The sequence below is a fragment of the Lemur catta genome, chromosome 12 (genome assembly GCF_020740605.2).
Source record: "Lemur catta isolate mLemCat1 chromosome 12, mLemCat1.pri, whole genome shotgun sequence".
Taxonomy (NCBI): Eukaryota; Metazoa; Chordata; class Mammalia; order Primates; family Lemuridae; genus Lemur; species Lemur catta.
The window spans coordinates 201944-229112 of record NC_059139.1 but is presented as its reverse complement, the minus strand read 5'-3'; the positions used below and the strand labels follow the sequence as shown (position 1 = coordinate 229112).

At 44.8% G+C, this 27169-nt stretch overlaps 1 long non-coding RNA gene across 2 annotated transcripts; it reads left to right on the top strand.

Moving 5' to 3' along the window:
• The first annotated feature begins 311 nt into the window (after positions 1-311).
• Positions 312-19278, top strand: LOC123648224. 2 transcript variants are annotated; one of them, XR_006738529.1, is made up of 3 exons: positions 312-441; positions 9302-9397; positions 19241-19278. It is a non-coding gene; the product is annotated as an uncharacterized LOC123648224 (long non-coding RNA). The 2 variants fall into 2 exon arrangements; XR_006738530.1 differs by lacking the exon at positions 19241-19278 and adding an exon at positions 9771-9824 and having other exon boundaries at positions 9302-9597.
• The last annotated feature ends 7891 nt before the right edge of the window (positions 19279-27169 follow it).

Below are 27169 nucleotides of genomic sequence, written 5' to 3'. Positions count from 1 at the left end.
CACTGGTCCCAAATGGGGGCAGTTTGTCCTCTGCCGGCAGGGGCAGCGCCCCCCAGTATTTTCGCACGCTGGCTTCGCAGAGCCGCGGTCCGGACCAGAGCAGGAAAATCTTCGCAGGTGGCTCTGCCCGCCCAGCCCGCCGCGCAAACTCTCTTCTTCCGCCAAACGTGCAAAATCCAAACGGGGGGGCCTCCTTCCTCGCTTTGGCGCCCGCAGGCCGGGCCAATCACGGTGTCGCTCTGTTCGTGATGACCAATGGGAGCGTGCTTCGTCAGGCGGTGGGCGGGCCACCGGCAGCCGTTACCCGCTGGGCGCCGGGGCAGCATTCCCAGCGCTGTTAGCCCTGAGGCGGCTGTGGAGAGGAGACGCCTCGCGTGTGGCAGCGGCGACGGCAGCAGCAGCAGCGCTGTTTCCAGGGGCGACGGGCGTGGACGCGGGACGGTAAACTGGGCAGCGAGGCGGGGCAGGGCGCGGCCGCTGGGCTTGAGCGGGTCGGGCACGGTGAACCCCTGTGTGGCCGGGGAACGCCCCGAGGCCCGTCCGCTGAGGCACGCGGGACGCCAGAGGGCGGTGGGGCCGAGGACGGCGAGGTGCGAGACGGGGCCTCGAGCGCGCCCAGGCGGCCCCGGGGTTCTCAGACCTTCACGCCCCTTCCGAGACGGCTCTTCCGGCTCCGCCTCGCGGGCGCCGCGCGACCTGCACCCCAGAAGCCTGTCTAGCTGCGCCCGAGCCCGCCTTTCCGAGGCAGCTGCTTCCCCAGGGAGGGGTGGAGACCCGCTCCTGTGCGCGCCACGCTGGCTCGGCGCGGCGGCCCAGACCGGCCAGCGGGAGGACGGAGGTCGCTCCGTGACCCCAGTGGGGGCCGCAGGGCCGGACGGGGAAGTTCCCGAGCCCCCGTGTAGGGCCAGGAAGGTTTCCCTGGAAAGTGGGCGTTTGCGATGAGGTCTGAAGGCCGGGCAGGGGGCGCGGCCGGCGGGAGAGCGCACGTGCCCGACCTGTTTAAGGAAACGGGAAACCTGGTCTATCTGGGAGACCAAAGGGCCCCGCTTGACGCAGGGTCCAGACCGCTGTGGGGTCTTAAGAGATAGATGCACTGAAGTTTTAAACCATCTGAAAACAATAACGGTCCTTCGCTGAGTTTCAAGTAGTGGAGTGAAGCGGTCAGATAAGCACTTTGGAAAGAGTATTTTGGCCGAATGGGAGATTATTGCCATGATACCGTGAGAGTCAGGGGTTAAAACTGGCAAGACCCGGTGAGGAGGAGGGGTGCGCCAAGGGCGCGTTCTGCAGTGTCTGGCTCGGCTCGGGTGGTACCATTCACTGAGATCGAGAACATTGGAGGAACCGGTTTGGTAAATGACAACGCCAAGAACAGAATAAAAATGGGCAAATGCCTAGAAGTGGAGTTGCTGGGTCACGTGGTCATGCTGTATTTAACTTTATGGGGGACTTGCCAGGCTGTTTTCCAAAGAGGCCACAACATTTTACATTTCCACCAGCAATGGATGGGAGTTTTGATTTCTCCATATCCTTGCCAGCACTTGTTATCCATTATTATTATTGCCATCCTAGTGGGTGTGAAGTGGTATCTTGTTTCGCTTTGCATTTCCCTTATAACTGTGATATATAATTGAGCATTTTTTCATGTGTTTCTTGGGCCATTTGTATATCTTTGGAGAAATGTTTATTTAAGAGCAAGACCCTGTCTCCAAAAACTTTTTTTTAAAATCACATAAACATAGACCCATAGTCCCAGCTACTCAGGAGGCTGAGGCAAAAGGATCACTTAAGCTCAGGAGTTTGATGTTGCAGTGAGCTGTGATGACACCATTGCACGCTAGCCTGGGTGACAACCAGACCCTGTCTCAAAAAATAAATAAATGCATACATACATACATACATATGTACATTGGGGGTTGAATACTTCCAGTTCAGCTAATTACTAAGCTTCACATCTGTGTATCTTTTCCATTCGTATGTATTATAGGCACCTAGAACTTATGTATAAAAATGAACTCATCATCTGCATTGCTCCTCACCCGAAAGCAAAATAACATTAAAAACAGAAAACTATTTCTCTATGTAGGTTCCCAGTTCAGTGAATATAAATCAATGATGATAATTTCATTTTTATATAAAAGACATATCTAGTTGTTCTATATCATTCCTCTCCTTACCCTTTCTGTCAAAATTAATACTAAAGGAGTCCTTCCTCCTGCGGCTAACTCCCACTTGCTCATCTTTCTGATCTCAGTTTAAATGACATTCTCAAAGGCCTTCACTAACCCTTAGACTGTGGAATCTGTGTTTTTATTGAGCTCCCCAAGTGACTCTTCCATCAGGCAAGTTTTGAGAAAGGTACTCTATAATAAGATTTATATGCCCCCTTCCCCTCCTCCCACCCTACTTTTGGAAATTGTGTGCCTATTATGCTTCTCAGGGGCAGAGACTGATCACCTGTATGTCTGAAACATTTAGCAAATGACTTAGCAAATAGAGGTTAGTCATTATTGAATGATATATCAAAGAATGATTACCCATAGAAATGCATTCATTCCTGAAAATGGGAATGTACTTGCTTGGTAATAGTGTAAGTGTATGTTTAACATCATTAGAAACTTGGAGACAGTTTTCTGAAATGGTTTTAACAATTTGTATTCCCTCTAGCCAGCAATGTATAAGAGTCCCAGGTTGTCCACATCCTCATCAATATCTGGTGTTATCAACCTTTTATTAAAAAGCCATTCTAATGTGAAGTGGCACCATGAGTGGCTTAAATTTGCATTTCCCTGATGACTAATGATGTTGAGCAATTTTTGATACACATGGGAGCCATTCATAGTAAATGCTTGAATTTTTCCCTTTTATGTTAGATTTTTTTTTTTTTTTTGAGACAGAGTCTCACTTTGTTGCCTGGGCTAGAGTGAGTGCCGTGGCGTCAGCGTAGCTCACAGCAACCTCAAACTCCTGGGCTTAAGGGATCCTGGTGCCTCAGCCTCCCGAGTAGCTGGGACTACAGGCATGTGCCACCATGCCCGGCTAATTTTTTGGTATATATATATTTTTTAGTTGGCCAGGTAATTTCTTTCTATTTTTAGTAGAGACGGGGTCTCACTCAGGCTGGTCTCGAACTCCTGACCTCGAGCGATCCACCCACCTCGGCCTCCCAGAGGGCTAGGATTACAGGCGTGAGCCACGGCGCCCGGCCTATGTTAGATTTTTAAAAAATCTATTTGTACAAGTTCTTTACATAATCTGAATATGAGCCTTCTGTTGAATATGGAGAGTGAATATTTTCTCCCAGGCTTTGGCTTGTGTTTTCATTTTTTAAGTAATATCTTCTGGTGAGCAGAAGTTTAATTTTGCTGAATCAAAATCAACAACTTTTTTTGAGCCAGGGTCTCCCTCTGTTGCCCAGGCTAGAGTGCAGTGGCATCGTCATAGCTCACTGCAACCTCAAACGCCTGTGTTCAAGCCATCCTCCTGCCTCAGCCTCCTGAGTAGCTAGGACTACAGGTGCCTGCCTCCATGGTTGACTAATTTATTTTTTTAACTTTTTGTAAAGATGGGATCTCACTGTTGCAAAGACTAGTCTTGAGCTCCCACCCGGGCTTCCCAAAGTGCTGAGATTACAGGTGTGAGCCACTGAATGTGGGAAATGAACAACTTTTTAATTAATGCCTTAGTGTTCTAGCTGATAAATCTTGGCCCACCCCAAAATCATAAATATATTCTCCTATGTTTTCAGAAATGTGATAGGTTTGTTTTTCACGTTTAGAAATGTGACTCATCTCGCTTTTATTATTGGGTGTCATTTGAGATACAGGTCTAGGCATTTATTTACCTCTAGAAAAAAAATTCATTGTAAAATCTATGTGTGCGAGTACCATTTATTGAATATACCTTATGCTTTCTTTTCCACATTGAATTGAAAAAGTGATCTTCTCAAAAACAAAGGGACCATATACACGTAGCTCTCTTTCTGGACTCATAATTTGTTCCATTAATCTTTTAATCTGACATACTATACTGCCAATAGCTATAGCTTTACAATTCTTGAAATATATGTCATCTAACTTCTAGATTGTTTTCATTATTGTAGGTTCATTGCATTTCCATATTAACTTGCAATCAATTTGTCAACTTCTAAAAAAATTCTTTTGCAATTTCGATTGTAACTGTGTTGAATCTACAGCTTCATTTGCGGAGAACAGATCTCAGCAATGTTAAGTCTCTTGGTCTGTGAACATGGTATAGCTCTTAATTTATTTTAGTTCCTCCTTAATTTCATCGATGTTTTATAATTTTTAATATAGAAGTCTTGGACATATTTTATTACCTTTAATCACCAAATATTTTATGTTTTTATAAATGGTAGCTACTATTTTACATTTTCATTTTACAATTGTTGCTAGAATATAGAAATATAGTTGATTTTTTTGTATATTGACCTTTGTATCCTTCATCCTTACTAAATTGACTTATTAGTTCCAATAGTTTCTTTGTATATCTCCATTTTTTCTCTGTACACTATAATGTGACCTGTGAATAAAGGCAGTTTTACCTCTTTTCCATTGTTGCACTGGCTAGGACCTCTGATATAATAAATATAAGGGGTAAGAGAACAAATTTATTGTTTTTGACAGAAATTATTCAGTATTTCAGTACCCAGTGTGATGTTGGCTACAGGTTTTGGGGTTTTTCTTGTAGATAGCCATTATTAGATTGAGGAAGTTTTCTACTATTCACTATTTGCTGAGAGCTTTTTGTCATGAATGGGTTTTGAGTTTTAACAAATGTTATCAAAATTCTTTTTCTGCATCTGTTGAAATGATCATGTGATTTTTCTCCCTTATTCTTTTACTGTGGTGAATAACATCAATTGATTTACAAATTTTGGAGTGCCCTCATCTTCCTGGGGTAAACTCCACTTGATCTGGATGTATTAACCTCTTTTGCTTTGTAAAAAAATTAGCGTATAATAGTCTGTGTATAAAAAGTATTGCTTTTTTTTTTTCTTTTTTGGAGTGTTCTTTTCAGGTTTTGGTATCAACATTATGCTGGACCTGTGAAACAAACATACTGAGAAGTCTTCCCTCTTCCTCACTTCACTAAACGAGTTAGTTAAGATTGAATTCTGGCTTTGTTTCTATGTTAATTGATTGATGGAATTTAATGAAACCATCTATGCCTGGCATTTTCCTTGAGGGGGAAATTTTTAATTACACATTTAATTTCCTTAAGAGACAGGACTGTTCATATGATTTATTTCTTCCTGTATCCATTTTGGAAGGTTGTGGTTTTCAAGGAAGTTATGTCCATCTGAGTTATAGAATTTATCAGGTGAAGTTTTTTTATTACACTCCCTTATTTTAATGTCTATATGTTCTGTAGTAATGTTCCCTTTATTGCTCATGACATTCATAATTTGTATTTTCTCTTTTTCTTAAATAAGTTTTATGAAGCATTTATAAACTTTATTAATCTTTTTAAAGAAACAACTTCTGGTTTTGTTTATTTTTATCTATTCATCTGCTTTTGTATACTTCTCCTTTTCTATTTCCATCCTACTTTCTTTGGGCTTAATTTTTCTGCTTTTTCTAGTTTCTTAAGATAGAACCTAAGATCATTGATTTTAAACCTTTCTTCTTTTCTAATATAAGCATTTCAGTCTTTTGCCGATTCTCGGATGAGGGTGTTCATTTTGTTCTTGCTGATTAGTTTGAGTTCTTCGTAGATTCTGGGTATGAGTCTTTTGTCAGATGTATAGTTTATGAGTGTTTCTCCCATCGTGTAGGTTGTCTATTCAGGGTGTTGGTTATTTCCTTTGCTGTGTACAAATTTTCTAATTTAATTAAGTCCCATTTATTTATTTTTGTTTTTGCTATTTGTCTTTGGGGTCTTGGTCATAAATTCTTTGACTTGGCTGAAGTCTCAAAAGTTTTTCCTACTTTTTTTCTAGAATTTTTATGGTTTCATGTTTTTCATTTAAGTCTTTAATCCATCTTGAATTGATTTTTGTATATAGTGAGAGGGGGATCCTGTTTCCTTCTTCTGCGTATGGATATCCAATTTTCCCAGCACTATTTATTGAATAGGGCTTCCTTTCCTCAGTGTATGTTTTCTGCTTTGTTGAAAATCAGTTGGTGCCAGGTAGATGGTTTTATGTCTGGGTTCTCTATTTTGTTCCCTTGGATTAGTCTCAGTTTTTTACACCAGTACCATGGTGTTTGGGTTCCTGTAGCCTTGTAGTATAATTTGATGTCACGTAATGTCATACCTCCAGATTTGTTGTTCAGTATAATGTTGCATGCAGAGGTGAAAGTGAGCGTCTTCGCTTTGTCCCTGATCTTAGCGGTAAAAGCTCTCAGTCCCCACTATTGAGATAATGTTCTCTGTGTGTTTTCCATAAATGCTTTTTATCATGCTAATAAAATTGCATTCTATACCTAGCTTGTTTGGTTTTTAGATAATAAAATGGTGTTGAATTTTGTTTAAATACTCTTGAATAACAAGAGTTACAGAACGAAAACAGAAAAAAGTATTCAAGAAAAGTACCTACCAATGAAAAATAGGCATCTGCAAATGGACAAAGACCATGAAATGCCCAGCATATGAATGGAAGGAAGCGCAAAGCACATCCACCTGGAAAGTCAAACACTGGTGGTACGAAGAGGAGGTGAAAGGCTCCACAGGGTGGGTGGCAGGAGAGGTCATAAAACAAACTGGTATCAGATTTCTCAGTAGCAACCTGGAAGCTAGAAAATCATAGGTGAATGCCTTCTAAATTAAAAAAAAAAGAAGTGGAAGATGAAGATGTGACTCAATTGCTACAATCACAGGATAAAACTTTAACACATGAGAAGTTGCTTCTTGTGAATGAGCAAAGAAAGTGGTTTCTTGCAATAGAATCTACTCCTTGTGAAGATACAGTGAACATCATTGAAATGACAACAAAGGATTTAATAAATTTAATTGATAAAGCAGTGGCAGGGTTTGAGAAGACCTACTCCAATTTTTTGTTTTTTTGGAGACAGGGTCTTGCACTCTTGCCTGAGCTAGAGTGCAGTGACATCATCACAGCTCCCTGCAACCTCAAACTCCTGAGCTCAAGCCATCCTCCTGCCTTAGCCTCTCAAGTAACTGGGACGACAGGCATGTGCCACCACACCCAGCTAATTTTTCTATTTTTTTGTAGAGATAGGGTCTTGCTATGTTGCTCAAGCTGGTTTTAAACTCCTAACCTCAATTGATCTTCCTGCCTCAGCCTTTCCTATGACTCAAAATCCAAAAGCAAAGCAATGAAATGGGGCACGAATAATTATTAAGGCAGGAAAAGAGGTGTCCCTGACAAACCAGGAAATATGGTCAACAACTTGGAAAATAGTTATCTATTATTAATAAATGTATGTCACTCAACCAGAAAGCTCTTGGTCTGGGCCTTATTTCTCTCAGCTTTCTTTGTTGCCTAGAACTGTGCCTGGTATGTTGTGGTAGTAGAAGAAATGTTAGTGCCCTCTTTAAAAATATTTATTTAATTGAACATTATACTCTATTGATGTAGAACTCAGATCAATCCATTTGGGGCCTTTCATGGGCCATTTTCTCAGTATTAGAAATGCAGGGTAACGAGCTTAATTATATGCTTGTGTAATGATAATAGCTAGCATTCACCAGCACTTAGCCTGTGCCAGGCCCAGGTCTAAGAACTTTACTTGAATTCTCTCATTGATTTCTCACAATAGCCCTCAAAGGTAGGTACTATTAATACCATCCATCCCATTAAATTAGAAGGAAAAACACGTTTAGAAAGGACTTTGCTCAGAATCGCCAAGCTAATTACACAGCAGAGTTTGAACTCTAGACTCTGACTCCATGCATTATATCCCCTAAATTGAGAAATAGCTGGCATCAAATTTTAGAGAGCAGTTTAAAAAATATATCAATAGCATACTTTTAAGAAAAATCTATTTGTTTTAAAATTTTTAAAGGAAAATTTATTTAACTAAGTAAAAGGCTGCAGAATCAGGCCAGTAGGGCAGCTATTGTGAGCTCACAACTGATTAGTATAGTTGGTTAGACCAAATGTTCCTTTCCGTTGTCCTTGGTGTTGATGTTTCCACTTGTTGTGGATTAGTAAGTGTGCAAAACAGTTTCTTTTGTTGTATAATAGTTGCATTATCTTTTAGAAGTATTTTCAATGTATATCATGTGACTAAATGAGGAACAGTCTATTTTCTACCCTTGTCTTCTTGGAATAAGATTTCACTTGGTAACAAGTTTAAGGACAGTGCAGACACATCATAATATTGACTCTAGAAAAATTATTACTTGGTATTATTGTAATTATAAACTACAGTTGATATTGATGAAACACTGTCAGTGGTTTTGTAAACAAAAATGAAGTCTATTTAAAAAATCCAGGGCCAGGCATGGTGGCTCACGCCTGTTATCTTAGCACTCTAGGAGGCTGAGGCAGGAGGATTGCTTGAGGTCAGGAGTTTGAGACCAACCTGAGCCAGAGTGAGACCCAGTCTCGACAAAAACTGGAAAGAAATATTAGCCAGGTGTGGTGGCCTGTGCCTGTAGTCCCAGCTACTCAGGAGGCTGAGGCAGGAGGATCCCTGGAGCCCAGGAGTTGGAGGTTGCAGAGAGCTATTATGACACCACTGCACTTTAGCCCAGGTGACAGAGCAAGACCCTGTCTCAAAGAAAGAAACAAACAAACAAAATCCAAACTGTACTGTATAATCTGTGGCTTTAAATTGTTTTGTTTTAAATCTTAAAGGCTAAATTAAATATGTAAAGAGTGTTATGAATATAATATTGACCAAATTAACTGATAGAAATTGAAACCAAGAGGAAATTTAAAATACAAAACGGGTCATTTTTTGTTGCTTTACACTTTTTATTATCTCAGGGAATTTAAAAAATTTTCATTTATTCTAGGCACTTGGGTACATCAGTTGAACAAAACAGACAAAAATCCCAGCTTCTACTGGCAAAGACCAGAGAGACACTAAAAGATAAACATATAAAATAAATACAGTCATACCTCAGTATCTTTAGGGGATTGGTACCAGGATAACCACCAATACCAAAATCTATGGATGCTCAAGTCCCTTATATAAAATGGCATAATATTTGCATATAACTTATATATATCCTCCTGTATACTTTAAATGATCTCTAGATTACTTATAATACCAAATGCAATGTAAATGCTATATTAATAGTTGTTATACTGTATTTTTTGTGTTATTTAATTTTTTTTTCCTGAATATTTTTGATTTGCGTTTAGTTGAATCTGTGAATGCCTAACCGTAGATCTGGAAAGCTGACCATAGAGATTGCTGCCAGGTGTGAAGTGTCATGGGAAGAAAAGAAAAAGAATGAGGTAAGGAGGATTGAGAATTGGTGTCTGGTGGTTGCAATTTTAAATATCTGGCTCAGGCTAAGTATCAACGCTAAGTCACGTTCCTTGTGAGAGGATATTCTGGCTGCTGTTTCGACAATGAACAGAGTAGATGATGGGCAGGGAGGCCCTGTAGTTTAGTAGGCCACTGAGGTATAATCGAGATGCTGGAAGTAGCGCAGGTGAGAACTAGTCTGATTTATTTCGGAAGTACAACCAACGAGCTTTCTTGGCAGATTGGAAGTGAAAATGAGAGTGTGAGAGGAACCAAGGATGATGCCAAAGTCTGTGGCCTGAGCAGCTGGAAGGATGCCCTGACACCAGCACCTGGCTCTCTCTGTCCTTTTGACCACAGGCAGAGTTTTGCGGGTACTTTGGTGGAGTACTGGCCGCTAGACTGGGACACTGTCACGTGTCACAGAGGTCTGGGCCACGAGCGGTTTTCGCATTTCAAATGCCAGCTGGGGCTGGGCCTGAAGCCAGTGAATGACAAAATGATTCTGACTGTTACATTGAAAAAAACAGTGGTCGGAGGGTTTCAGGGCCTCGAAGTCTCACCTGCCACCGACAGACACCTCGCTCCCCGCCAGCCCTGCACCCCGCTTCCTCGTCAGGGCGCGGCCGCGGCCCAAACCGCGCGCAGACGCGGCCCCTCCGCGGCCGGGCGGGGAAGAGGCTCCCGCGCGCTCCCGCCCAGGCTCGGTCGCCATCTTCCGCGCGCGCTTTGCCGCGCAGGCTCCACCCCTGCTGCCCGCGGGCGGCTCGCCTCGGAAGCGGCTGCGCGGTGCCCGGGTAGGGGTGCCACCGCCCGACGGCCCATCGCGAGGTGGGGCCTGGGTGGGGCGGGGCCGTCACGAAGCCCCGCCCTCCCGCCCCTCTCGGAGCGCGCGACGCCTGCGGCTGCGCCGGCGCACGAGTCTGGGCGGGGCGGAAGGAGCCGGGAAGCGGCGATCCGGGAGCGCAGCTGCCGGCGTGGGGGCGGCAGGAGCGGCGAAGCCGGCCTGGGAGCGGGGCTGCCGGAGCGGGCGGCCGAGACGAAGGCGACGGTGAGTGCAGCGCCGGCCCCGCGCCTCGCCCGCTTGGGCCCTTGCGCGGCGTCCTGAAGCCCCGAACCCCGGTCCCCGAGGGCTCCGCGGTGAGGGGGCCCGGTCCTGCCAGCCGCGCGCTGCGGGCTGCGGGCTGCGCCTGCGGCTCCGTTTCCAGGTTTGGGCGAGGTCTCTTCCCCGAGGACCGGCCTTTGGGTTTCGTCCGTTCTCTCTGAGGAACGGACGCGAGCTCAGCTCGGAATTCAGGCAGGCGGGCACTGAGGCGGCCGAGCGCCCGCCGCGGGGACACGGGAATGCGGACCCCTCCCCCAACTTGGCAGGTCTGCAGGTCAGGAGGGTGGTGCGAGGGGCGGGCGGGGACCCGGGCTCCGGAGCCCCGACTGTCGCTGGAGGTGCCCGGCGCGTCCCGCCCGCGGGTCCCGCCGTGGAGCTCGCTGGGCTCGGAGCGAAAGTCCCACCGCCTCGTCGGAGGAGCGCCGGTGACTCTTGCAGGTGGTTTCACCGGCTGTGGCTGCGGGTTGTGACTTTTGGTCCCTAGAGGCTCGCTGATGCCGCTTTTTTTTTTTTTTTTTTTTTTGAGACAGAGTATCGCTGTGTTGCCCCGGCTAGAGTGAGTGAGTGCCGTGGCGTCAGCCCAGCTCACAGCAACCTCAAACTCCTGGGCTTAAGCGATCCTCCTGCCTCAGCCTCCCGAGTAGCTGGGACTACAGGCATGCGCCACCATGCCTGACTAATTTTTTTATATATATTTTAGTTGGCCAGATTATTTCTTTCTATTTTTAGTAGAGATGGGGTCTCGCTCTTGCTCAGGCTGGTCTCGAACTCCTGACCTCAAGCAATCCACCCGTGTCGGCCTCCTGGAGGGCTTAGGATTACAGGTGTGAGCCACCGCACCCCCTGATGCCGCTTTAACAGCTGAAAAAGCACCCCAATCCACTGACTTAAATATGTACAAGAAACAGTGTTGAGATTCCTTATTACCTCGCAATTATTTTAAATCATAAGACTTCGTAGAGGAATTCGGTGGTGGTGTGCAGTTTACAAAATTTAAACGTTAAAGGGCTTGGAATACAGTAGATGCTCATTAAAATATTTGTTGAACAAATGAATCTGGAAACATCAGACAAAGCTGGTCTCACAACTGGTAAAATTTAGGCACATACCCTTTTGACCATCATTAAGGAAAAAACGTTGGCGAAAAACATGTAGTTTTGTTTATATGCTTGTTTTTGATTTTTACCCAATATATGCATACTTTGAAACAATCAGTTGTTACTCTCAGTGCTACTAACATAGAAAATAAGTTTGAAATGTGAATTTTTTATTTTGAGAAAAGTTGGTATGCGTTATTTATTTCTTAAAAACAGGCTTTATTTCTCATTTTCTTTAAAAATAATGAAGAAGATAAACAGGCACTGGGATTGTATTTTGAGACCCAGCTTTATTTTTCATTGTGAATAAAGCTGTTTATGTGTTTTTGAGGGACTGCTATGATCTTGAGTTTCTTTTCCAACAAGGGGGAACTGTAAATTGAAGGAGAAAAAAAAATGAATGTTGCACTAATACAATTAAACATTACCATTTACTCAACAGATATTCATTAAACATCTATTATGTGTTGAGATCTGTGTTGAATGCTGTTTCTGGGGACTAACAAAACTCACAATAATCCTTTTTTAAAATGAGCATAAAGTTCTTTCTTATAATGGATGTTGCAAGTGGAGGCTGTCTTAAATGCCTAGTGCCTGCTTTAAGTTGGGAAAGATGGCAGGTGAACTGCAGGAACTGTAAATTCCTAACAGTCTATTTAAAAGTTAATAAGTAACTTAATAGGGCTAAGATTATTGGGTTACACTTTTTTTTTTTTTTTTTTTTTGAGATAGAGTCTCACTTTGTTACCTGGGCTAGAGTGAGTGCCGTGGCATCAGCCTAGCTCACAGCAACCTCAAACTCCTGGGCTTAAGCGATCCTACTGCCTCAGCCTCCCGAGTAGCTGGGACTACAGCCATGTGCCACCACGCCTGGCTAATTTTTTTTTACATATATATATATTTTAGTTGTCCAGATAATTTCTTTCTATTTTTAGTAGAGACGGGGTCTCACTCTTGCTCAGGCTGGTCTCGAACTCCTAGACCTCAAGCGATCCACCCGCCTCGGCCTCCCAGAGTGCTAGGATTACAGGCGTGATCCACCATGCCCGGCCTGGGTTACACTTTCATATTATCTGTTTAGTAAAATCTATCTACATTTTAAAAAGAAGGGAGAAAGAGATTTAACAGACTGGTGTTTTTATTATCTCTCTCTCTTACAAGAAGATTTTAGTACAGTGTATTTATTTATTGAAAGGTCGTATACTTCTGGTTCTGTGTTCTGTAAATCTTTGCAACAACAATATTTTCTATGTTTAAAAATCACTAATGATAAACATTGGATTGCTTTTCCATAAGAAATGTTTTTAAGTAAAGCACCATTTCAGGAATTTTATTTTGTCCTTTTCTTTACTATTTACAAACAAATACAGTATTAACTTGATAGTGCTGAAATTGGAAGGATTATTAGTAATAATTTGTGGTTCTATATATGGACTTTACCTGTAGTTTTACAACTGATAAAACTGCTTATTAAAAAGAGGATGAAATTTTTAGTATTGCATTTATTCTAAGGTTGCATTGCCTATTTTTATTTATGTATGTTTAAAAACAATATTTGGCCTCTTCAGAAGTCTGAGTTAATGCACTCCAAAGCCAATCTTGATCTTTACAAAATAATGAAGATTACTAATTTTTTTTGCAGTTAGCTTTTGTATTTAGGTTGACCCTTTTGACTTGTTAATGCTTATAATAGTTTATACATTGTTCAAAATAATGTATACATTCAAATAGAACTTTTAGATTTTAGACTTATTGGCTATTAGCTTTTTATGATGTTCCTAGGAATAATAAGGAAAGGAATTCCTCAAATTTTAGTGGTAGAGAGTTGTGGTAGTTCTTTAAATGTATATTTCTTGGAGGAAGAAATGTGTATTTCTTGACAATTTACCACTATCAGTCTGGTGTTGATAAGAATCTAACAGTGATGATAAAGAGCAATGGAAGCAGGCTGTGGTATGTCAAATAAAAAGTGCCTGGCCTGTTTTTTTGGATAAGCACAACATCAGAATTCTTGACATTCGACAGCATTGAGACATGTTAAAATAATTTTTCCAAGAAATCAGAATTCATAATGAATATTTTTTGTACTTTAGAAAACTGTAAATGTTTTTAAAGTGTTATTCCTGCGTTGGAGTAGTTCATAATATTTTGAGGCTAAGTAAATTCCAGGATTATCCTATTTCGTAATTGTTGGAATATTTGAAATGTTGGTGTTTTCTTCATCAAGGTAGATGTGTCTGCTGGGGGGGTGGTTTGTTTTTTTGTAAGACCTTTCAGAGTGATCAGAAGGAAGTTCTTTTCTCTCAGATGTAATTAATCTAATGATTAAGAATGATGCTAATGTGGCATTTGCAGCTGTGCCCATGTTTGCCTGTGTAGATTGTGAGAGTTTATCGATTAGCATTTTTAGAAAACATTTTTGAATTTTAAAATTTTTATTTAAATGGTATATAACAAATTTCTCACGTTTATTCTCTAGTATAGGTTGCTATTATATTTTAATTCCCAGTTGTCTTTTTAAAAAACATGAAAATGTTTAGGTTTCTCATCTGTTTTAGGATGAATCTGGGATTTTTTAAGGTTTTATAAGATTTTTCACTCACGGTGAAACGTGCTTATTGGTTTTGATTTGTTGTAGTTTTTTTGTTTTTGTTTTTTTTTTTTAATTTTAAATTTTAGAGACAGGGTCTCACTCTGTCACCCATGCTGGAGTGCAGTGGCATGACTATCACTCACTGCAACCTCAGACACCTGGGCTCAAGTGATGCTCCTATCTCAGCCTCCCGAGTAGCTGGGACTACAAGCTTGCACTGCCATGCCCAGCTAATTTTCAAATTTTTTGTAGAGACAAAGTGTTGCTATGTTGCCGAGGCTGGTCTGGAACTCCTAGCCTCTGCATCCCAAACTGCTGGGATTACAGGTATGAGCCACCCCACCTGGCCTGTTTTAGTGTTTTTTATCTCAATTTTTATGAAACAAATATTTTAACATTTTATTGAATGTTAAATGTTAGTAATGTGTTAGGTCTGTGTCAGAATGGGACACGGTAGGTTCTCTGTGTATTCTTGAGAGGAACTAAGTAAAACATGTGCTTATCCTCAATGCTTATTTGCTGGTTAGGTGATAGCATTTTTTCTGATTTTTTTTCATACTACCTGGAAAAACTTGGAATTTAGCATATTAAACATTAACTTGCTGCTTCAGTTCAAAGCTTAGTATGCTTGAATCTTTCTGTAATACTACCAGATTATGAATGGAGTAGAATTTAGTTGAGACTGCTCTGTGACTGCATCCCAATGGGGTTTCTGGATTGAAATGCCAAGAAGACTTGGTAATAAATTGTCTCTATTGTCTTTATCTTGTAAAAAGTTATTACGTTCTAAAAAGAAGCCCTTTTATTGTCATTTTACCCTTTGAGAAATAATAGATTGACAAATTGACATCTAGCTTTTTTTTTTTTTTTTAATGCAGGGTCAAATACCTAGGAGACTCTCCTTACAATCTTATGGAACATGTTTCATGTTTTTCTTAAAAATTTCATTAATACAGGAAAATATTATCACAATTTTTATGAGTAATTCTTCTGAGTTCTTTGAAAAACAAGCAGTTAAATCTCACATTTTAGGAAGTTATGCTTCTTATTAAGGTGGGTTAGGGTAATGTGCTTTCATTAAGCTACTGTCCAGTTATATTTAAAATATTTCATGAATTTAGGTGTCATAGACTTTTAGAATTGATTTGGACTATCGATACTGTCTAATGTGACATTTGCCCAAATATAGAAATCCTTTTAGTGTTCCTGATACTTAAAAACCTCTAGTGATTATGAATTCACCACTTTTCTAGGCATCCCATTATCTTTTGGGGGGTGGTTAGACTTTTAGGTGGTTCTTCCCTTTTTTCAAACCAAAAATTGCCTTCCTTAAACTTCGACATAGTAGCTTTGGTTCCACCTTCTTTGGCAACTCATAAGAAGTCTGCTTCCTGTTTCTTGTACTATGCTGAGGCCTACAAATATTTGAAGGGTGTCCTTTCTTCCCCTGTGCTTTTTGGTAGCCTAAATCTCTCTTGTTTCCTTATCTCTTGGTTATGTGACATAACTGTCAGACTCTTCCATCTGCTTTCTCTTCTCTGGATACATTCTAATGAATAATGTCTCTTAAAAAATGACACCAGGCCAGGCGTGGTGGCTCATGCCTGTAATCCTAGCACTCTGGGAGGCCAAGTTGGGGGGATCGCTTGAGGTCAGGAGTTCGAGACTAGCCTGAGCAAGAGCGAGACCCCATCTCTACTAAAAAATAAGAAAGAAATTAACAAGACAACTAAAACTACATATAGGAAAAATTAGCTGGGCATGGTGGCACATGGCTGTAGTCCCAGCTACTCGGGAGGGTGAGGCAGTAGGATTGCTTGAGCCCAAGAGTTGGAGGTTGCTGTGAGCTAGGCTGATGCCACGGCACTTTAGCCCGGGCAACAGAGTTGAGACTGTCTCAAAAAAATCCCCAGAACTGGATGCCATAGTCTTGAATTTCTGAATCTGAAATTCTGGGGCTAAGTTTCCACCATGATTTGGAGGTGTAGCCAGGAGTGATAACCTCTGTAATGTAAGTGCCCTGGAGGGAAAGTACAAGATATGTTGGAAGACTGCCTGGACAGATTTGGAGATTTGGGGATAGCTTCCTGAAGGTGATGGCCATGTCAAGTTTTGAAGAGTAAGCCAGGCAGAAGGGAACAGTAAGTGTGATGTCCTATAGGCAAGAGAAAGAGAGCCTGGTGTATTTGAGGAACAGAAGGAAATTGAGAACGATTGAATGACACAATTATGGGGCATCAAGTAGTAGAGCCAGTAAATGAAAAGTGGGGATCAAATGGTAAAGGCCCTTAGAAGTCATATGAGGCCAATGAACTTTTCCTGAAGGACGTTAGTCAGGGGTAACACAATCTGACATTCATTTTAGAAGTATCATTCTAGCCAAAATGGGAACAAATTGGAGGAGTGAAGATTAGTTAGCACATATTATGGGGTTTTTTGTTTGTTTTTTGATAAAGAGTTGAAGGTGGTACCTAGAACTTGACTAGTGGCTTGCAGGGTTGGCAAGAAACAGATTGGAAAAATAGTTGAGATAATGTAGTTGTTTGGCTGTAGATTAAGGCAGAAGTTAAGGATAACATCTTGTTTCTGCCTTGGAAAATGGGGTAGATGAGAAGGAATTTATTGAAAACAAATGATTGAATTAATAATGTTGAAATCCACTAAGTTTCCTTTTTGTCTGTGCTAAATTATACTAGGTCAGAGTGCTATTTTTGCAATATCCTTTCTTTGTGATCTGTAATCACGTTTCTGATCCTTAGCATTCAGATATTATACTTTTGGAAGAGTTATTTTCTGAAGAGAAATATTGTGGCCATACTTATTCAATGCCAAACTTAAAGCATTGAAAGGAGGGTCCAGCTTTTCATATAAATCAGTCTTGTTACCACTTATTAATATGTAGTCAGTTACTTTGTTTTAAACATAAAATTATACATTTAAAGAGCTCAGTTTGGTAAATTTTGACATATGTACACATCTGTGCATTCATCACCACATTCAAGATATCGAAAATGTCTGTCACCCCCAAAAGTTTCTTTTCAGCCCTTCGTAGGTCCTGCTTTTGTCCACCCACCCACATTCCCAGGCAATTAAGCTGATCTGCTTCTGTCACTAGAGATTAGTTTCCATTTCCTAGAATTTTATATAAATGGATTCTACGGTATATATTCTTTATGTGGCTCTAGGTTATCAGATTGAAAAAACACAGTATGTATGGGGTTCAGTACTATCCACTGGAGATCTTGGAATGTATTGCCCTTGGATAAGGGGAGACTACTGTATTGAAGTAATTGTCCTTGCTCTATTTTGTGTTCTTGGCAACGTTTTTGAAAATTAGTTGACCATAAAGTTGTGGGTTTATTGCTAGGTTCTGTGTCCTGTTCTGTCGGTCACTGTGTTTGTTTTTATGCCAGTACCATACTGTTTTAATTACTATAGCTTTGTAATAGATTTTGAAGTCAGGTAGTTTGATGCCTCCAACTCTGTTTTGCTCTGGATTGGTTTGGCTACTTGAGGTCTTTTTTTCTTTTTTCTTTTTCTTTTTTTTTTTTTGAGACAGAGTCTCACTCTGTTGCCCAGGCTAAAGTGCCGTGGTGTCAGCCTAGCTCACAGCAACCTCAAACTCCTGGGCTCAAGCGATCCTCCTGCCTCAGCCTCCCGAGTAGCTGGGACTACAGGCATGCACCACCATGCCCGGCTAATTTTTTATATATATATTTTTAGTTGTCCATATAATTTCTTTCTATTTTAGTAGAGACGGGGGTCTCGCTCTTGCTAAGGCTGGTCTCGAACTCCTAAGCTCAAATGATCCACCTGCCTCGGCCTCCCAAAGTGCTGGGGTTACAGGTGTGAGCCACCATGCCCGGCCCCTCCTTCACTCTTCAACAAAGCACATGTTGAGAGAAATAACCAAATGAAGCCATCTGCATCTCTTCAGGATTGTTCATTTTGTGCAAGTTTAAATTTGCTATCAGGTATGATGAGGCACAAAATATGAGGGGTCCCTCCAGCGGAGGCCCCTTTAGGTGAGGCCAGTTTCAGTCCTTTTTCACGAAAGGCCCCTTCAACTGAGGCCGCTTTCAGGTGAGGCCCCTCGCAGCTGAGGCCCCTCCCCAAGGTGAGGCTCCTCTCAGGTGAGACCCTCTTACCTGAGAACACTTTCAGCACAGGTCCCTGTACCGTGAGTCCCCTTTAAGTGAGGTCATTCCAGCTGAGGGCGCTTCCAGCAGAGGCCCCTTTTACATGAGGTTCCTTTCTGATGAGGCCCTTAAAGGTGAGCCCCCCCCAGGTAAGACCCCTCTTAGGTGGGGCCTTTTCAGCTCAGGAACCTCCCAGGGGCCTCCCCGATTTTCTGAAAGGACAGTGAGCCCATCTGAGTTTGAATTTCAAGATCCTGGCTCCAAAGATGCTGAACTCGGAGTTTAACTGGTTCCCCAGCAAGGCCAGGAGGGAGTGCTCGCCACGTCACCGCCCGCCCCCCCATGAGCACCAAGGGCTGCAGGGCTGGTGGGGCCTGGCAGGGGGCGGATCGCCCGTCATGCCCCGCGGCTTTGCACCTGTCATGGCCTGCGGCTTTGCACGTGGCGTGAGAGGACGCGGTGCCGCCATGTTAGCCTCGCCCGCAGGTGCCGCCTCCATGCCGCCTGCCTGCCTGGCCTCAGACCCGAAGCCAGTGCGACCTCCTTGTCCTCACTCAGACGTGAGGCCCAGAGGGTGAGTTCAACCTTCCTGTCCACAGCCGCCTGCTGAGGGGCTGCCGGTCCTCAGAGACCTGGGAGGGGCTCCATGTGGACATTTGGAAATGGAGAAACCACAGTTTCCACCACACTGGGGTCCCCGTGTCCAGGACATAGTGGCCACGGGTGTGATGTCCACGCGGTGGCCTCTCCACCCTAATGGGGTATCAGACTCTGAGCCGGATGTGGGTCTGGCTCAGCCTCTGTGAGGAAGTTCGTTGTCATCTCTGTTTCACTGCCAGGGTGTGCAGGTGGTTGTTCATAAACGGAGTTTCCCTACAGTAATTTCCTCCTTCCAGGGAACATGCCATCGCAGCGCAAAGTCCTCTGTGTCCCGCCTTCAGAGTCTCCAGCGTCATTGCTGTGTGAGGTCTGCTACTTCACGGTAAGTACTCCCGTGTGTTTTACTGTGTGTTTTGCAGCAGCCACACGCTCCCAGGTCATCACCATTAACCCCAAATCAGGAAATCCACCTTTCTCCCTGACAGTCCAGTCCACCAGGGCAGCTTCACCGTCATCCGCAACTGGGAGAAAAATGTGTCTTTCCCTTCGGTTCCAGTTCTTTTTCTGGAACTGTTTCTGAGACTATCGCTCAGTTTCCCAGCCTTGGCAGATCTAAAGAGCAGAGATGACTCCAGGGTGGGTATGGGCAGCGCTTCCTCCTGAGCAGCACAGGACTGGCCATGGCCTGCAGACCCTGAGCGGTCCTGCCTGCTCCCCTCTCCCATGCAATCTACCCCAGCTGCCTGCAGTCTACTCTGCTTTCATTTTTAGATGCACAGCCGGCTTTTGGTGTCTCAGGACTTTTATTCGGGTTACGTCAACCTGTCCACACAGTAAACACCCTTAGCAAATTTTCTAAGGCTTTGCCCAGCTAGACCCTTAAAGTCACAGCAGTTTGTAATATCTAACAGTAGAAAAAGTGGGTGATGTGATTTTTCAAATGACAAAAAAATTTGTTTATTTCTTTCTTCCTTTTGAGACAGAGTCTCACTGTGTTGCCCCGGCTGGAGTGCCGTGGCATCAGCCTAGCTCACGGCAGCCTCAAACTCCTGGGCTCAAGCCATCCTTCTGCCTCAGCCTCCCAAGTATCTGGGACTACAGGCATGCACTACCATCCCCGGCTGATTTTTTCTATATATCTTTAGTTGCCCAGCTAGTCTCTATTTATAGTAGAGATGGGATCTCGCTCTTGCTCAGGCCAGTCCCGAACTCCTGAGCGCAAACGGTCCGCCCACCTTGGCCTCCCACTGTGTAGGATCATAGGCATGAGCCACCACTCCCGGCCCCCCCCAAAAGATTATTATTTGATATATCATGTGTAAGAATCACCTTCGATTATATATATAAACCAAGGAAATAGTAGCTAAACACAGAGTTCGTATTTGGGATAATCAGTAAAGAAAAATTAAATCTACCTGCCAAATGAAAGGCAAATGGCCCAATTGATCATGGAAATTTCATAAGAGTTTACTGAACCACATGTTACCTTACTGTAATTCTCTAGCTGTGTGTGTGTGCACATGTGCGTGCACACCGGTTGCAAGGTATCTCAGGTTTTCACACTTATGTTTACATCACCAATCGATATAGTTAAGTGATAAAGTCCTAGTTCATATTATGACAGTGTATATAAATATTTGAAACCACCTTTTAAAATTTCACCATTTTTACCACTTGTGAATATATAATTCAATGGAGTGTTGTACATTGTCCGTGTTTTGCAACCATGTATTTATTAATAGTTCCAAATGTTTTTTTTCTTCCTCTGAGGGAAACTCAAAACCGATTACGAAGTCACTTTCCTTTCCCTGTCCCCCAAGTCCCTGGCAAGCAGTAATCTATTTTTCATCGCTGTGGATTTGCCTGCTCTGGACATTTCATACAAATGGACTCATATAATATATGGCCTTTTGTGTCTGATTTCTTTCACTTAGGACGTTTTCGAGGTTCATCCATGTTGTGATATACATCAGTACTTCATTCCTTTTCTCTATATGATTAAATACATATAGCATTCACTCTTCTTTTTTTTTTTTGAGATAGAGTCTTGCTTTGTTACCCGAGCTAGAGTGAGTGCCGTGGCATCAGCCTAGCTCACAGCAACCTCAAACTCCTGGGCTTAAGCGATCCTCCTGCCTTAGCCTCCCGAGTAGCTGGGACTACAGGCATGCGCCACCATGCCCAGCTAATTTTTTTTTTATATATATATTTTTAGTTGTCTAGATAATTTATTTCTATTTTTAGTAGAGATGGAGTCTTGCTCAGGCTGGTCTCGAACTCCTGACCTCTAGCGATCCACCCGCCTCGGCCTCCCAGAGGGCTAGGATTACAGGCGTGAGCCACCGCGCCTGGCCAGTCCAGATAATTTTTATTTCTCTTTTTAGTAGAGATGGGGTCTCGTTCAGGCTGGTGTCGAACTCCTGACCTCGAGCGATCCACCCGCCTCAGCCTTCCAGAGGGCTGGGATTACAGGCGTGAGCTGTCATGCCCGGCTGCATTCACCGTTCTTAAGTGCACACTTCAGTGGCATGAACCACATGCACATTGTTGTATAACCATCACCACCATCCATCTCCAGAATTTCTTTCATCTTCCCCAAGTAGAACCCTGTTCTTGTTAAACACTCACTTCGTATTTTCTCTTCCCCGAGCCCCTGGAAACTACTCCAGGTACCTCATAAGTAGAGCATACTCTGTTTGTCGTTGTGTTGCCTGGGTTGTTTCACTTAGCATGATGTTACGTATGTCAGAATTTCCTCATTTTTAAGTCTGAATTATATTTCACTGTGTGGATGGACCACATTTTATTTATCTACTCATCTGTCAGTGGACATTGGGTTGCTTCCATCTTTTGGCACTGTGAATGGTGCTGCCATGAACGTGGGTGTTCAAGTTCCTGTTTTCAGTTCTTTTCAGTATATACCCAGGAGTGGAATCACTGTGTTGTAAGTGAATTCCATGCTTAATTTTTGAGGTACTGCCATATTGTGTTCCATAACAACTGCTCCATTTCAATTTTCTCTTTCCTTTTTATGGCTGAATAATAGGTTATGATATACCTAATTTTGCTTATCCATCCGTTGATGGACGTTTGGGTTCTTTGCACCTTTCAGCTCTTGTGAATAGGGCTGCTATAAATATTCATATACAAGTTCTTGTTTGAACACTTGTTTTCTAATCTTTGGAGTATGTACCTTGGAATGGAATTGTTGAGCTATGGTAATTCTGCATGTAAATTTTTGAGGGAAGATTCAACTAGTTTACACATAGCCTGTACCATTTTATATTTCTACAAGCAGTGTTTAAGGGTATCCAGGTTTTCTGTATCCTTGTCAACAGATATCTTCAATTTTTTTTAACAATAGTCTTTCTAGTGTGTGTGAGTGGATATGTCATTGCGGTTGGAATTTGAATTTCAGATGACTTGTGGACCTGGGCGTGGACTCTGAGCAGTGGCAGTTGCTGCTGTCAGGACAACCTGTGACCGTGGCCTGGACTCTGAGCAGTGACAGTTGGTGGAGTCTGTCAGGACAACGTGTGACCGTGGTGCAGGGTCTGAGCGGGCACAGTTCCTGGTGTCTGTCAGGGAGTGACCTGGAGGTGGGAGGCCCCACTCTCAAGCATGTGGTGTGCACCCTTGCACATCCCAGGCCGCTCCCTTGCCCAGGGCGCCTGCAGCGACACAGGACTGTGTGACGTTGGGACGGCCTGGGGGCTGCGTGAATGTTGCTCTTCTGAATTCAAGTGAACTTTGGGGAAGACCCTTTGACACAAAACAGAAGAGGAGCCCTTTTACCTATAGTTTTTGAGGTTTTTAACGCAATTCACCTCCCTCAGTATAGAACATAGGGTAGATGTACCCACATTACAGACGGCCGAGCTCAGGAGAGCTTAGAGGAGTGAGACTGCAGGGTGTGAGACAGGAGCCTGTATGTGTCCAGAAATGACTGAGGCTCCCTGTGTGGAAAGAGCTAACCCTGGTATCCTACTGCCTTCCTCCTGCCTCTCACAGCTCCCGCTGCAACTGCCTCCTGGCCCACAGGAGCGGGGTCTCCGGTCATCACACACATGCTCCAGAGCTGCTAACGAGGAAGAGATGGGTAATGGCTGCTCCTCCCTTCCAGGTCAGCACAGGAATTGCAGTGGCCCTCTGCTCATCACTTAGTCCTGTCCCCACCCTGGGATGTGCTGGAGCCAGGGAGAAAAAGCCTTCTTAGATGCCCTGCCCAGCGAGTTCCTGATCTCTTACAGAAAAGGAAGAAAGACATGCATTAAGGTAACCTAAACGGCTGTCACAGTCGCCCACAAATTGGGACTCCTAGGAGAGTCCCCAGAAGATCTGTAGTCTATAGCCCGGGCACCCCAGGTATTTAGGCAACCGGGGACATCCCACACATGAGCCCCGGTCCATGGGCCAGTTTTGCCAAGGTGATTTAGGAAACCTGATACATCCCACAGCTGAGCCGTGGTCTGTAGGCCAGTCCCCCCAGGGATTTAGGGAACCTCAGACAGCCTAGAGATGAGCCTTGGTCTGTACACAGGTACTCATGGGACTTAGGGAACCTGAAACAGCCCACAGATCAGCCCTGGTTTGTAGACCAGTCCCACCAGGGATTTAGGGAACCTAGGACAGCCCACAATGAACCCTGGTGTGTAGATCACTCCACCCAGGAATTTAGGGACCTGGGACATCCCACAGATGAGTCCTGGTCTGTAGGCCAGTACCCCCATGGATTTAAGGAACAAGGGACAGCCCACAGATGCGCCCTGGTGTGTAGGCTAGTCCCCCGAGGGATTTAGGGAACATGGGAAATCCCACAGATGAGCCCTGGTCTGTACGCCAGTTCTCCTTGGGATGTAGGGAACCTGGAGCATCCCAATAGATGAGCCCTAGTCATAAGGCCAGTCCCTACAGGGATTTAGAGAACCTGGGGCAACCCACAGATGAGCCCTGGTCTGTAGGTCAGTCCCCCCCTGGGATTTAGGGAATCTGTGAAATCCTGCAGATGAGCCCTGGTCTGTAGGTCAGTTCTCCCCAGAAATTTAGGGAACATAGGACATCCCGCAGATGAGCCCTTGTCTGTAGGTCAGTTCCCCCCAGAAATTTAGGGAACATGGGACATCCCTGGTCTGTAGGCCAGTGCCCCCAGGGATTTAGGGAATGTGGGACATCTCAACATCAGCCCTGGTCTGTTGGCCAGTGCCCGAAGGGATTTGGGCAACCTGGGAATGCTCTGGTGTGTGGGCCAGTCCCCCCAGGGATTTAGGGAGCCTGGGATATCACACAGATAAGTACTGCTCTGTAGGCCAGTGCGTCCCAGGGATGTAGAGAACTGGGACAGCCCACAGATGAGCCCTGGTTTGTAAATCAGTCCCTAGGGGTTTGCACAACCTGGAACAGCCCACAACTGAGACCTGGTCTGTAGACCTGTCCAGCCTTGTATTTAGGCAACCTGGGAAAGCCCACAAATGACCCTGGTCTGTAGGCCAGCCCCCCCCCCCCAGTGATTTAGGGAACCTAGGACAGCACACAGAGGAGCACTGCTCTGTAGGCCAGCCCCCCAGTGATTCAGGGAACATGGGACAGCCCACAGATGAGCCCTGGTGTGTAGGCCAGACTTCCTCAGGAATTTAGGGAATGTAGGACATCCCAAAGATAAGCCCTGGTCTTTAGGCCAGTCTGCCCCAGGGATTTAGGGAACCTGGGACAGCCTACAGATGAGACCTGGTCTGTAGGCCAGACCCCCCAAGGATTTAGGTAACCTGGGACATGCCACAGATGAGCTCCAGTGTGTAGACTAGTCCCCCCTGGGATTTAGGGAACCTGGGACAAGCCACAGATGAACCTTGGTCTGGAGTCCCGTCCCACGAAGGGATTTAGTGAACCTGGGACATCCCACAGGTGAGCCCTGGTCTGGAGTTGTGTCCCCCCAGGGATTTAGGGAATCTAGAACATCCCAACAGATGAGCCCTGGTCTGTATGCCAGTGCCACCCAGGAATTTAGTGAACCTGGGGCATCCCACAGATGAACCCTGTTCTTTAGGCCAGTCCCCGTCAGGGATTTAGGGAGCCTGGGCCATGCCACAGATGAGCTCTAGTCTGTAGGTTAGTCCCCACAGGGATTTAGGGAACCTGGTACAGCACAGGGATGAGCCCTTGTCTGTAGACCAGTCCCTCAAGGGATTTAGGGAACATGGGATAGCCCACAGATGATCCCTGGTTATTAGGCCAGTCCCCCCATGGATTTAGGGAACTTGGGAGAGTCCACAGATGAGCTCTGGTCTATAGACCAGTCACCCCAAAGACTTAGGGAACCTGTGACAGGCCACAAAGGAAGCCTAGTCTATAGACAGTCCCCCCAGGGATTCAGGGAACCTGGGACAGCCCACAGATGAGCCCTGGTCTGTAGGCCAGTCCCCCCGAGAGATTTAGGGAACCTGGGACATCTCCCACATGAGCCCTGGTCTGTAGGCCAGTCCCCCTTAGAGATTTAGGGAACTTGGGATAGCCCACAGAGGAGCCCTCCTCTGTAGGCCAGTCCCCCCGAGAGATTTAGGGAACCTGGGACATCCCACAGAAGTGCCCTGGTCTGTAAATCAGTCCCCAAAGGGTTTGGGCAACCTGGAACAGCCCACACCTGAGTCCTGGTTTGTAGGCCTATGCCCCCTTGAATTTAGGCAACCTGGGACAGCCCAAAAATGACCCTTGTCTGTAGGCCTGTCCTCCTCAGAGATTTATGGAACCTGGGGCAGCCCATAGATGAGTCCTTGTCTGTAGACCAGTCCCTCAAGGGATTTAGGGAAGTTGGGACATCAGACAGATGATCCCTGGTTTGTATTCCAGTGCCCCCAGGGATTTAAGGAACTTGGGAGAGCCCTCAGAGGAGCCCTGGTTTGTAGACAGACCCCCAGAGATTATGGCAACCTGGGACAGCACACAGATGAGCCCTGGTCTGTAGACCAGTCCCCCCCTGGGATTTAGAAAACCTGGGAGATCCCAGTGATGAGCACTGGTGTGTAGATCAGTCCCCCTTGGGAGGTAGGGAATCTGAGACATCCCACAGATGAGCCCTGTTCTGTGCCGTGTCCTACCAGGGATTTAGGGAACCTCGGACAACTCTGGTCTGTGGACCAGTCTGCCCAGGGATTTAGGAACCTGAGGCATCCCACAGATGAGCCCTGGTTTGTAGGCCAGTCCCTCTCAGGGATTTAGGGAATCCCATTCCCCCCTGGGATTTAGAAAACCTGGGACATACCACTGATGAGCACTGGTGTGTAGGCCAGTCCTCCTTGGGATGTAGAGAACTTGGGACATCCCACAGATGAGCCCTGGTCTGTAGACCAGTCCCACCAGGGATTTAAAGAACCTTGGACAGCTCTGTTCTTTAGGCTAGTCCTGCAGGATTTAGAAAACCTGGGACATCCCACACACAAGTCCTGGTCTGTAGGTCAGACTCCCAAGGGATTTAGTGATCCTGGGACATACCACAGATGAGCTCTGGTCTGTAGGCTAGAACCCCAGGGATTTAGGGAACCTGGTACAGCCCCCAGATGAGCCCTGGTCTGCAGGCCAGTACTCCCCAGGGACTTAGGGTACCTAGGACAGCCCATAGATGTGCCCTTGTCTGTAGAACAGTCCCCCCTGGGATTTAGAAAACCTGGGACATACCACTGATGAGCCCTGGTGTGTAGACCAGTCTCCTCTGGGATTTAGGGAAACTGAAACATCCCACATATCAGCCGTGGTCTATAAACAGTGCCCCCAGGGATTTAGGGAACTGGGGACATCCCACAAATGAACCCTGGTCTATAGACAGTCCCACCAGGGATTTAAGGAACCTGGGACAGCCCACAGAGTAGCTCTAGTGTGTAGCTCAGTGCACCGCCAGGGATTTACAGAAACTGGGACAGCCCACAGATGAGCCCTGGCTTTAGACTAGTCCCTCAAGGAATTTAGGGAACATGGGACATCCCACAGATGACGCCTGGTTTGTAGGGCAGTCCCCCTAGGGATTTAGCGAAACTGGGATAGCCCTGAGTTGAGCCCTGCTCTGTAGACAGTCCCCTCAGGGATTTGGGGAACCTCGGACACACCATAGATGAGCTCTGGTGTGTAGGTCAACCCTCCCAAGTATTTAGGGAACCTAGGAGAGCCCATAGATGAGCCTTGGTCTGTTGGCCAGTTCTACTTGGGATGTAGGGACCCTGGGAAATCCCACAGATGAG